Raw genomic sequence first — 12894 nt, 5'->3', positions numbered from 1 at the left:
TAATAATGTTGAAAACTGTATAACCTGTTCATTAGATGTAATTTATCATTCTTTAACCCTTGGTCTAACATGCATTCCTCATTGTTACATGATTGAAAACATACCATGAAATTCATGAATGTTGATCAGGCATTCAGACATGAACAAAATTAAAGAAAGTGAAGAGTAGAGGATTGTATTGCGTGAAAGAAATAAATCAACAAATTAATTCATGTAAAGATCCATCTACACTCTAGCAATAAAAGTTTAGAACATCATGAGAGAAGAAGAAGAAGAAGAAGAAACATCACTTTAGAGGAAGAAGTAGAAACTCCAACAGAGAATCTTCAAAATTTGTCATCCACTCTTCTCCAAAGCTCCCCAAAAAATGTCTCTTTCTTGCCAGCGTACGCTCTCCTTTTATAGAGTAATTTCCTAAATTACACAGGATATGATTCTTGACATAGTTTGAATCAAACTCAGAGTTCCTAATCTGACTCAACCAAGAAATTCGTTTGTCTAAGTGGCATATATAGCTCATCAATTTTGAGAGCCCAACTGCACAATCCCACCATTGGATTTGAAGATCGAAATGTCATGAAGCTCCCCTCCAAATATCAGCTCGATCGGACATCAACTGACCACCTGATGAAGAACTTGATCGAAGATGGATAGAGCATATCCAAAAACGTGATTCTTCTTTTTTCCTTCGCCGAATAGGATTCTTTTACAACCTTTTCCCTTTTCTGATCAACCTTGAAACTCCTCTAATTTCTCCAAGCAAATCCTTGTTTTTTAAGGAGTCCAATTACTAAGATGGTTCATTGCAAACATAGATAAATTTAAATAAATGTTTTACTAGGATAAATATAAATTTACCAAAATTACTTAAATTTGGGGGAACTGTATCTTATGCTCATTTGCATGAAATAGTGGGGTAAAATTATACAAAAACAATGCGAATACATAAAAATATACCCAATTAATTACTCAAAATAATATGCTTAAATTTCACTTATCAAATTATCCCCAACTTGTGAGTTTACTAGTCCTCGAGCAAACATCAAGATTAAACAAATTCTCATCTTAATTTAAGTTCCATCTTAGTTGAGTTCAACCATAATTCAAAAATGGTATAGAATAGGCTAAATAAAAGATGAGTATATAGATCACAAAATCCAGGCTTTGACCCGTGTGTGTGTGTAGACCTTAACCAATCAAGTTTATGCATGTTTAAGATCCCAAATTCAACTGACAACTCCTTAGTTTCATGGTCAATTCTCATATGTCTAGCCTATCATTCCTCTCTCCACTAATGAAGAGCAATCACTTATCTAAGATCAAGAGTGAAGGTGGAAGAAATATAGAATGTGGCTAAAATAGATGAAATACATATATGGAGATGATAACATTGAAGCACCAATTTTTCCCCCCTTCCTTTCGCAAACACATATAGCAATTTCATACATATCTTTTTTTTTTCTTCTTTCAAGGCAATAACACATCTCCCAAGAAGAAGCCCAAGACATATCCTACACTCGTAATATGCTCTCAAAAAACTATCTATCCAAGCATTGCGGTGGCCTTTGTCCCTAATCCCCAATTGTGCAATGTTAATACAATGAGAGTCCAAAAGGCTCACTCAATGACATTAATTACAAAGACCCATAATTGCTTAGAAGATTTACTCACAATGCTTTTAAGCCTCACCATACTTTTAACAGTCCATATCACCTTCGGTCTATTCAAGGGGTCACACAACTTGGGAGAGTTACCAATAAGATACTAGCATATAAATCATATACATCTCCACGAAGTGAAACGTGGTATAGTAGAGGTGGAACAGATTAGAGGAGAATAAATAAATTGTTGGGATTTTATAATTATTAATTTAATTATATGCCCAAGGGCAATATTGGAAACTCACTATTAGGGCGGTTACAAAATAGGGTTATTGATGAGCACATTTATGTGTGAAATCTTAGGGCATAAAGCATGCATTTTATACACTTAGAGTGGAGTTACCTTGGGTTTTATGTTGTTTTTGCAGATTTTAGGACTTTTCAAGATTTAAGCAAATATTTGGAGTTTTGGGCTTGAATCATGCTATTTTACACGTCAAGAAGTCCATTCAAATTCTCAAATGCGAAAATGGGCCTGATCTGGAGCATGATGGGCTAGAGATGTGTGATTAGGGGCCAACTCCGAAATATTGAAGAGATAAAGAAGGCAAATTTGATCTACGGCTGAGATTTTAAATCAAATCTACAGAGATATTATTGAGAGAGTCCAAATGGAAAAGATTCCTTGCATACCTCAATGTCTAATTTCCTATCTTGGATTTAATTAAAGAAAGAAAAAGAGGAAAAAGAATTATATTCAGAAAGAAAAAGAGGAAAAATCTTGTTTTTGAATGCCTCTGTCCAGTTTCAATCAAACCCTTCATCGAACGGTCATCCGATGTCCGATCGTGCTGATTTTTGGAAGAGACCTTCATGACTACTTAAACCTCAAATCCAATGGTGCAATTATGCATCTGATCTCTCTAAGTCGGCGTGATTAGTACGTCAAAACCCTAATTGGCTGAGTCATATAGAAACCCTGAGTTTTATTCAAATTCAGCCGTGCTTCATATCTCATGTAAACTCTATAAAAGGAGAGCATACTCCATCAAAGGGGAACGTGTTCTAGAGCTTAGTAGAAGCATTCTTTCTTCTCTCTTCAGTTTATTTAGGCTTTCTTTAATTTTCTTTACTTGCATTTGTGAGATTTTAATTTCTAGATTGATGTTTAGGTTTAATTTTTTTATGTAATGCAATTCAAGTTCAAGTTCAAGTTTTTAGATTCGTTTTTCTCTGGGTCTAGCAATTTCAGATTTAGATCATTCTAGATCTAGATCTAGTTGTTAGGGTTGGTTGAGATTCGAATCGTTTGTTCAATTCGCAAGTAAGTAACCTTCTTTATTAATCTTCTCTCCTCCCTCCATTCCCGCTTCTATCTACCCCTCCATATTCTTAATTTAGGATTTACTTTCAGCATTTATTTATTGTTCTCCCTTCCCCTGGATCCTTGATCAGAGATGCCTACAGTCATGCCTCTCTTTGGTTAAGGTTTCCATTTTACTTTCTGCAATTTACTTTTTGTTATTTACTTTCTGCAATTTATTTATTGTTCTCCCTTCCCCTGGGTCCTTAATCAGAGATGCCTACAGTCGTGCCTCTCTTTGGTTAAGGTTTCCATTTTACTTTCTGCAATTTACTTTCTGTTATTTACTTTATGCAATTTCTTTTTCTCTAATATCCATTTCCCCGATTTGTGGACTATAAGCTACGGCAAAGGGTCCACGGTCAAAGTCATTATTATTATACTCCCCTTCCCTCGATCCAGAGCTGACACTCGGATCACTTCCCTTTTCCTTTTATTATTATTGTTCTCATTTTTTTCTGTCTTTAATTTATGCATTGATTGTGTTTAATTCATTTTTCATTTCAATTCAATTGCATTAGACGTATAGATTAGGATCGTTTAGTTTAGTTAATTAGTTAACAAAAATTGAATCATTCTACTCTCGCATTACTATTAAGAAGTTGAACTATAAGTGGCATATCTCCTTGAGATCAACCCGTTAACTACACGATACCGTGCGCTTGCGGTTACTTTTAAATTTCACAAACAAATTTTTGGCGCCGTTGCCGGGGAGGTATTAGTCCACTTTGTTTTTTTCATTCTTAGGTAAATCAAAGTGTTATAAAAAAAATAAAAAGAATTCAAAGATATTACTCTTAACTTGAGTAGAAACAAAAACGTATAGTTGTTCCCACTCTACTGCAGAATCCCCAGGATTCGATTGTAGGTGGCTCCGAAGACTATACGGATTCCCTTGCTGTCAAACCTATACAGCGCTCAGCTATATGGCAACCTTACAGCTTTGGAATCATTGTTTCAATCTTTGTGGTAGGAAATTCATTACTTTCCCTTCATTTTTGTTATTTTCTTTTCTTTTATTCTTTAGTTACTTTATTTATTTTAAAAAAAATCTCATTCTTTCATAAGAGCCATTAATTGCATTAAGTGGTTAGTGCATGTGTGTCTAGACTTGTGATTCTACAAATAGAATTGTCCGAGTGTCTACCTTGACCATGGAAGGTCTACCTCCATCAAGAGTCTTAGGGATAGATTTTATCCAACCCGATCTGCACAACCTTCTTGTATACGTTTACCTGAAGTGAGGGGTAATAATTTTGAGCTCAAATCTCATTATCTATCTATGTTACCCCAATTTCATGGGCTACCTGATCAAGATGCATATTTGTTCCTTAAGGAGTTTGAGGAGGTTTGTGTCCTTATGAAGGTACAACAACTTATTGATGATGCCGTAAGACTACGGTTTATTACCTTTGCATTAAAGGACCAAGCCAAAAAGTGGCTTTATAGCTTACCTAGGATAGCATTATCACATGGGAACAATTTACTGTCCTATTCGTGAAGAAATTCTTTCCTTTCTCTAAGACAAACAAAATAAGAAATGATATTCTTCAATTTCATCAGAAACCCAATGAGTCCTTTGCTAAGGTAATGGAGAGATTCCAAAGCCTTCTCCAAGAATGCCCTCACCATGGTATAGAATTATGGCATTTATGCCGAATAATTTATGAGGGTATCGATTACAAAACAAAGCAACTTTTGGAATCTATGTGCCCCACAGGATTTACATCATTCACTGATGATTCCGAAGCTTGGGAATTTCTTTTAGACATAGCAGATAGAACTAGAGAATGGGAGTCAACCCAAGAATCTGAAAGGACTAGTAGGGGATATTTTGTTGATAGCCAAGTTCATAAGGAAGCACAAATAGATAATCTTTTGAAAAAGTTAGAGACTTCGGTAGTTAAAGCTGCACCCCCACCACCTAGTCAAGCACATTTTATTGACAAATCTATTGCTATGTGTGCATGGTGTCAGTCTCCTACACATGTAATTGAGGAATGTCCTAGCTATTCTGGAGGCCAACATGAAATGTCAGTGCGATGTTTCCAAACCCGTACAGTAACACGTACAATCCTGGGTGGAAGAATCACCCTAACTTTTCATGGTCTCAAGGCCAAAACCAAAATGGATTAAGCAATTATTCCACACAAAATCACTTTGGTGCCCTTCAAAAACAAAGTGCCCAATTTTATCATAATCAAAATGTCCAGTTCCCTCAAGCCTCTAATTTTCAGAATGCTAATTTAGCTAAGCCTACCAATCCACCTATTGTGCCTCGTATGCCTCATATTGCACAAAATCAATCACCACCTGGTTTCAATAGAGGTAATAATCCAGAGTTTTCTCGTCTTTCTACCTTAGAGAAGAATATGGAAGTACTTTCCAGCACCTTCATGACTTCTATGCATAATATGGAAAAATAAATTTCCACTCTTGCAAGTGCTTTGTCTGAGCGAGAAAAAGGTAATATGCCTAGCCAGCCTAAGTTAAATCCTAGGACTCAGATTCAACAAAGGCCACCAAATCAAGTCAACCAAGTTGAAACCACTTCTTCTCCTTTAGAGCCAATTACTTCTATGTATGCATTGAGAAGTGGAAAAGGGTATTTAACAGGTGAATCTCCTATTACTGACCAAAGCAAAATTAGTAACCATCGTGATGCGGAGAATGTTCAAGTATCTCCTAATGAGGGTTTGTCTGAAGAACCCTTAGAAGTTGAGGAGGAACCAATTGCTTTAGAGGTACCTAAGTCTGATGAATCATTATCTGAAACCCTGAAAAAAGAACAAACTTCAAATGAGAGATCTTATGTACCTAAGGCCCCTTTTCCTAGCCGATTAGCAAGTACTAAAAGGAATGAAAATATTGACAAAATTTTAGAAGTTTTCAAAAATGTGAGTGTCAACATTCCACTTTTAGATGTTATTTCTCAAGTCCCTTCTTATGCTAAGATTCTTAAAGACTTGTTGTAATATCCAGCCCTATTCTAACCTTGACCCTGACCCGGATCCACTGTTGTATTCAGGTCCGAAGACCCGAAGCGGTGGAAGAAGAGATTTATGGACCATTCTGATTGATGATCATGATTCGGAGACTGAGCCCATGGACATTGACAATGATACCCCTTGCTTAAATGCATAGTCAGTGTTTAAAGAAAGTCAGCGCATCGGAGAAGATTAATATAGTTGATGTACCAAATGACCTCCTGTGCACAATCCGAAGGTACTCCCCGAAACTAGACTTCTTGATTGAATTGTAGAAGAAAACCTCACTCAAATTGACCTTGTGTAACCTTTCAAAACCCTACTTGAAGTTGCTGTTCTAAACCTTAGTTTTCTACTAGAAATATTTTGGTCGATCCTTTTGGTCGATACCATTGACCAAGGACCATCGACCAAAATATCCCAGTCCGCCAAGTTAATGATTCCATGGAATATTCCTTTTCTATTTATTATAACCTCGAGCCTTGAGCCCTATTGCAATCATTTTCTCACCTGAAAACGTGGGGAGAGCTTCCCAAAGCAGCTCCTTGGCTAATGTGAAGGGCACCTCATCAAAAACTCTTTGTTTATCATTGATTCTTGTCTTCATCTTCCACACTAAGGTATGAATCATCATTCCACTCTCTACCCTACCATTTTCTACTCTTTTCTATTTCCATCTTGTTGATGAGACATTTGGAATGGTGCTGCAACCTTGCAACCACCACTCCAAGTGTCTACTCATGTTCAATCCATGATTTCCTTAACTATTCTTTGATGATATGCTTCTATCTCATGCCTAGCATATGTATTCTATGATTTATCTATTAACATCATGCCATTTGGTACCAAACTGAGTTATAGGATGTATTATGTTCATGTTTAACATTGCCATATGATTCCAATCGAATTTCTATTAGTTCCTCTAACTATTACATGCCATTCCTCATCAATGCAATCAATTCCAACTCATGCCATGATGTTTATCACTTGAACTTGATAGCTCAAATTGGGGCTTTTTGTTTAGACCATTGGATTGGGTTAATTTCTTGTTTTATAGTGTCCTACTACTATTGTTAAGTATGCCTCCAAGTTTCAGATTAATCCGAACACCGGAAAACTCATTTCGGATGAAAACCCCCAAAATCCACATTTCTGTCTCGAAGGAAATTTTGGTCGATCATTTTGGTCGATACCATCCACCAAAGACCATCAACCAAAATGTTGGCAGACAGCAACCTTGGCCAATTTTGATCCAATTAACATCCAATCTTCCCGACTTCTTTTCTAACTTATTATTGATGCTTGTTTAGGGCCTTAACAATTCTATTGGACTATTCTTGGTATTCTCAATTAATCATCAATTCATCCAAGGATGGTTATCTCCATAAACATATAAGTCATCAAATATTGAATTGTGTTTTATTTAAAGAATGAAATCTCTTGATTTTCTTTCAATCATTATAAGACTGTTACATATGTGTTAGAACAGTAGCATTTAAATCTTTATACTCTTGTTGTGTTACTTTATCATTTTGATTTGCTTATGTTTATAATGATTCGTTTCAATATCATGATTTGATTACTATGATGGATATGCATTGGATGCATGAGAAATGATGAGATTGAATATGTGATTGCTTATGTATGACTTGGGATTGGGGGGTGTCCTACTGACACTTCTATCCTTGGGCATCGGAGGGAATAGTATGGGATGTTCTCCGATGGTGCCTATCGACACTCTCCCGGGTAATTGGATGACATACATAGGACTGTCTAGTTGGGTGGCTAGGTTTATCCTTGTCGTGTCAGCCCAAATCGGAAGGGCATTGAGACCGAACAACCCATGGTAGTGTATGGTTGGATGGGCGTTCTAGGCCGGTAACCAATCCGGTAGGGGACATAAACCATGCTACGGATACCTGAAAGGGGCCATTTATTGGTAGACTTGCATATGGATAGACTTGGGCTCACGGGCGCTCAAGACCGGTAACCAATCCGTGAGAGGATGTAAGAGCTTCCCGTTTACTATATGTGGATGACCAATAGGGTTGATGAGTCTGAAATCCGGGATTTCGCTGACTCTAGTGTGAAGGATACCGGAAAGGATCGCCGGGGGCGAAGAATGGACGTATCTGAATCTGACTTGACCGACTGAGTAGATGACTTGCATTGGGCTAGGCTTTACTGTAACATGCGCCAGTACTTGACCAAATGGTGGTGTGAGAGAGCGGTGACTGATCCCCTTACCAAGGTTTTTTGATGACTTTACCGATCTTCCCCGGGCATTCCCATGATATGGAAATGGGAGAGTGGCTGACGACCCAGAGAAGTACGGTGCTATGACTTAAAGCATGTCTACCCTAAAGACTAGCATTCATAGAGTTAGACTCATATTTGCATCATATGTTCCATATCGCATTGCATTATAATATGTTCTGAATGTGTATGATTTCTAATTATGGAATAACTTCCTTACTGAGTTCTTCGAACTCATTCCTTTTGTGCAAATGTTTTTAGATTATATTACAGGTACCGAGGACTACGATGGCACCTCCCTTGAGGTGGACTATGATTCCACATACTACCCTCCGGGTAGTGGCGTTGGTGAGGATCCATATATTGGAGCCGAGGAGGATTACCATCCGCACCAGGGTTAGCCCCACAGTTGTGCGGGAGCTGCAGCGTTGGGTTTACTTCATCCGTACTGTTGAGGAGATTACTATTAGTATAGAAGAAACCCTAGCGTAGTGCCCCATTTCCCCGGTGTGTTTATGGAGTATACGGGCCTGAAATTAACATGTATTTGGATTCTTCTAGTGATACCTGGACATGTACTTAGCTACTTTTACTTTCCGTTGCTTTGAGAGGGTGGCTACCACACCTTCTCTCACTGATATGATTTTGACCACATTCTGATATTATCTATCTTCCACACTCTGATATATATTTAATCCTATCTTATACATATTGTTTAGTATTAATTGTTTTTACCATTGATTATTACTGTTCACGATTATGTTACCGTGTATGTGGGAGGCATGGACCTCAGATCATTGATCCTTGGATCACATCCCGGGTATTCCAATTGGGGTACCGGCTGGGTGGATGTGACACTTGTGTACTCAAAAGAGAACCATGAATGTCCCAAAGAAGGCCTTTCTAACAGTAAATGTGAGTTCAATCCTTTTAGAACAAGTCCCAATTAAGTATAGAGATCCAGGAAGTCCAACAAATCCATGTGTTATTGGTGATAAGAAAATAGAACATGCTTTACTAGACTTGGGCGCTAGTGTTAATTTATTCCCGTATACTGTTTATAAACAATTGGGTCTTGGGGAACTCAAACCAACCTCGGTTACTCTCCAGTTGGCTAATAGATCTGTCAAAATACCCAATGGAATAATTGAAGATGTGTTAATTCAAGTAGGAGAGTTTGTTTTTCCTGTTGATTTCATTGTCTTAGACACACATCCAGTTACAAATCTTAATGACCAAATTCCTATGATATTAGGGAGACCATTTTTAGCTAAAAGCAATGCCCTTATTAATTGTCGAAATGGTCTTTTGAGGTTATCATTTGGGAATACATCCATTGAGTTCAATGTCTTTAGGTTGGGGAAACAACCAAACTTTTATGAGAATATTAGTATGTTGCAAAGCATTTCTGATGATATTGATTTCTCCATTGAAAAGGGTTTTGAGGATGATTTTTACACTTGTTTGGAAGAACTAGGGGATATAGGGAGTGATTTTTTTCTGATATGATGATCTTGCAGCAATTTAATGAACCACTTGGTAAGTTGTCTAGAAATCTTCATGTCCCATCTGTGGTTGAGGCCCCCCAACTAGAATTGAAACCTTTGCCTTCGACTCTTCGGTATGCTTTTCTAGGCCCCAATGAAACTCTTCCTGTAATCATTGCCTCTGATCTTACCAAAGACCAAGAGGATGAGCTTCTTAGTTTGCTTAAAGACAATCAAGAAGCCATAGGTTGGCAAATGACCGACATTAAAGGAATTAGTCCCTCCATAGTTCAACATCATATAAATTTGATTGATGGATCCAAACCCACTAGGGAGCCCCAAAGAAGGGCTAATCCTGTGATGAAAGAAGCCATTCACAAAGAAGTATTGAATGCATGGATAATGGGATTATCCCATATCAGATAGCCAGTGGGTAAGCCCAGTCCAAGTTGTTCCTAAGAAGTTCGGAGTCACAGTAGTTACATCAACTACCAATGAGCTCATCCCAACTCGTATTCAAACTGGTTGGCGTGTTTGTATTGATTATTGGAAGCTTAATGTAGACACTCATAAAGATCATTTTCCTTTGCCTTTCATTGATCAAATGCTAGAACGTTTAGCCGGCCATGCTTATTATTGTTTCCTTGATGGTTATTCTGGCTATAATCAAATCCCTATAGCACCCGAAGACCAAGACAAAACCACACTCACATGCCCATATGGAACATATGCCTATCGACGCATGCCCTTTGAGTTATGCAATGCTCCTGCCACATTACAACGGTGCATGACGAGCATATTTTCAGATATGGTAGAGGATTATTTGGAAGTATTTATGGATGACTTCTCTGTTCATGGGTCTACCTTTTCTGATTGCCTTCACCATCTCCGCTTAGTTCTTGAACGTAGTAGAGCCAAAAATTTAGTTCTTAATTGGGAGAAATGTCACTTCATGGTGAAGAATGGAATAGTCTTAGGTCATATTGTTTCTAAGGAAGGAATTATGGTTGATAAGGCTAAGGTTGATCTTATCTCTAATTTACCATCACCTAAGAGTGTCAAGGATGTTAGATCATTTCTAGGTCATGCTGGTTTTTACCGCCGCTTTATAAAGGACTTTAGCAAGATAGCCAGACCATTAACTTCATTACTTGCTAAAGATGTCCCCTTTCATTTTACCTCTGAGTGCTTACTATGTTTTGAACTATTTAAAGAGAACCTCTCCACCGCTCCTATAATACAAGCACCAAATTGGTTAGAACCCTTTGAGTTAATGTGTGATGCTTCTGATTATGCTTTGGGGGCAGTTCTAGGTCAAAGGCTAAATAAGATGCCCACTGTGATTTCTTATGCAAGTCGAACCCTCAATGATGCACAACTTAACTATACGACAACTGAAAAAGAATTTTTGGCTGTTGTATTTGCATTAGAGAAGTTCCGCTCATATTTGATAGGTAGTCATGTAATTGTTTACACTGATCATTCAGCTATCAAGTATTTGCTACAGAAGAAGGATGCAAAATCCCGACTCATTCGTTGGGTCTTGCTACTACAAGAGTTTGACTTAGAAATTAGGGACAAAAAGGGAACTAAAAATTTAATTGCAGATCATCTATCCCGCCTTTCTAATTCTAGAAAGGAAGAGAGTCCAATTCTAGAAACATTTCCAGATGAGCAATTGTTATCCGTAAACACGGTACCTTGGTATGCAGATATTGTCAATTATTTTGTGACCAATGAAACCCCATCCCATTGGTCCACCCAAGATAAATATCGGTTCCATTCACAAGTGAAATATTTTTTCTGGGATGATCCATACTTGTTTAAAATAGGTTTAGATCAAATCATTAGGCGTTGCGTACCTGAGCATGAACAAATGTCTGTTCTTTCATTTTGCCATGATCATGCCTGTGGGGGTCATTTTGGGCCTAGGAAAACTGCAGAAAAAGTGCTTCAATGTGGGTTCTATTGGCCTACAATATTTAAGGATTCATTTTCTTTTTGCAGAGCTTGCAAAGCTTGTCAATCTCTTGGTCGAGTGACCAAAAGGAACATGATGCCCTTGAATCCAATTTTAATTGTTGAAAATTTTGATGTCTAGGGTATTGATTTTATGGGACCATTCCCTAATTCTTACGGGAATCTATATATTCTGTTGGCTGTCGATTACGTGAGCAAATGGATAGAGGCCATAGCTTGTAAATCAAATGATCACAAAGTGGTAGTCAAGTTTTTAAGGGAAAATATCTTCTCTCGTTTTGGCACTCCTCGTGCTTTGATTAGTGACAGGGGCAAGCATTTCTGTAATCGGCCTTTTGAGGCCTTGATGAAAAAGTATGGAATCACCCATAAGCTTGCTACTGCATACCATCCGCAAACGAGTGGTTAGGGAGAGGTTTCCAATAGACAGATTAAGCAGATTTTAGAAAAGACAGTTAACCCCACTCGTAAGGATTGGTCAAATCGTTTGATTGATGCTTTATGGGCCCATAGAACTGCATATAAGACGGATTTGGGTCAATCCCCATACCGTTTAGTGTATGGTAAAGCTTGTCACCTCCCAGTTGAATTAGAGCATCAGGCTTTTTGGGCAATCAAGAAGTTGAATTTTGATCTTGACGATGCGGGTATCCATCGTAGTATCCAACTATCTGAGTTTGAAGAACTTAGAAATGAAGCCTATGAAAACTCAAAGATTTACAAGGCTAAAACTAAAACCTTTCATGATAAGCATATTGTTAGGAAATCATTTTCTATTGGTGATAAGGTTTTGTTGTACAATACTCGACTACATTTGTTCCCAGGAAAATTGAGAACTAGATGGGAAGGTCCATTTATTATTCACCGTGTTCTTAACCATGGTGCTGTGGAAATAGTTGATCCTCATTCTAACCAAATATTCAAAGTGAATGGTCAATGTTTAAAGCCTTTCCTTGAAAGGCCAAGTGTTGATAGTGTAGAGATCATTGATCTCTATGAGCCTTTTTACACTTGTGATTGAGAAACTCCATGTAACATCCAGCCCAAACCTAGCCCGGACACCCTATTTATTTTGGGATAAAGAAAGACTGGTTCAATGTTAGACCTTAAAAGTTGGACTTTAATTTCAATATTATCTTTGAAAACCTTAGGAAGCCATGTCAGACCTTTCCCTTAGGGTAGATCTGTAATGTCTGGCCTTATCCTAACCTTGACCCGGC

At 37.7% G+C, this 12894-nt stretch overlaps 1 non-coding gene across 1 annotated transcript; it reads right to left on the bottom strand.

Annotated features, from left to right (window-relative positions):
- Positions 1-4494: 4494 nt before the first annotated feature.
- Positions 4495-4601, bottom strand: LOC149029108 (small nucleolar RNA R71). The gene has a single exon (XR_016171334.1). It is a non-coding gene; the product is annotated as a small nucleolar RNA R71 (small nucleolar RNA).
- Between the last annotated feature and the right edge of the window lie 8293 nt (positions 4602-12894).

This window comes from Hakea prostrata, chromosome 1 (assembly GCF_041222555.1).
Source record: "Hakea prostrata isolate BN-2017 chromosome 1, UWA_Hpros_2, whole genome shotgun sequence".
NCBI lineage: Eukaryota > Viridiplantae > Streptophyta > Magnoliopsida > Proteales > Proteaceae > Hakea > Hakea prostrata.
Note: the sequence above shows the minus strand (reverse complement) of the source record. Positions and strands in the feature narration are given on the sequence as shown.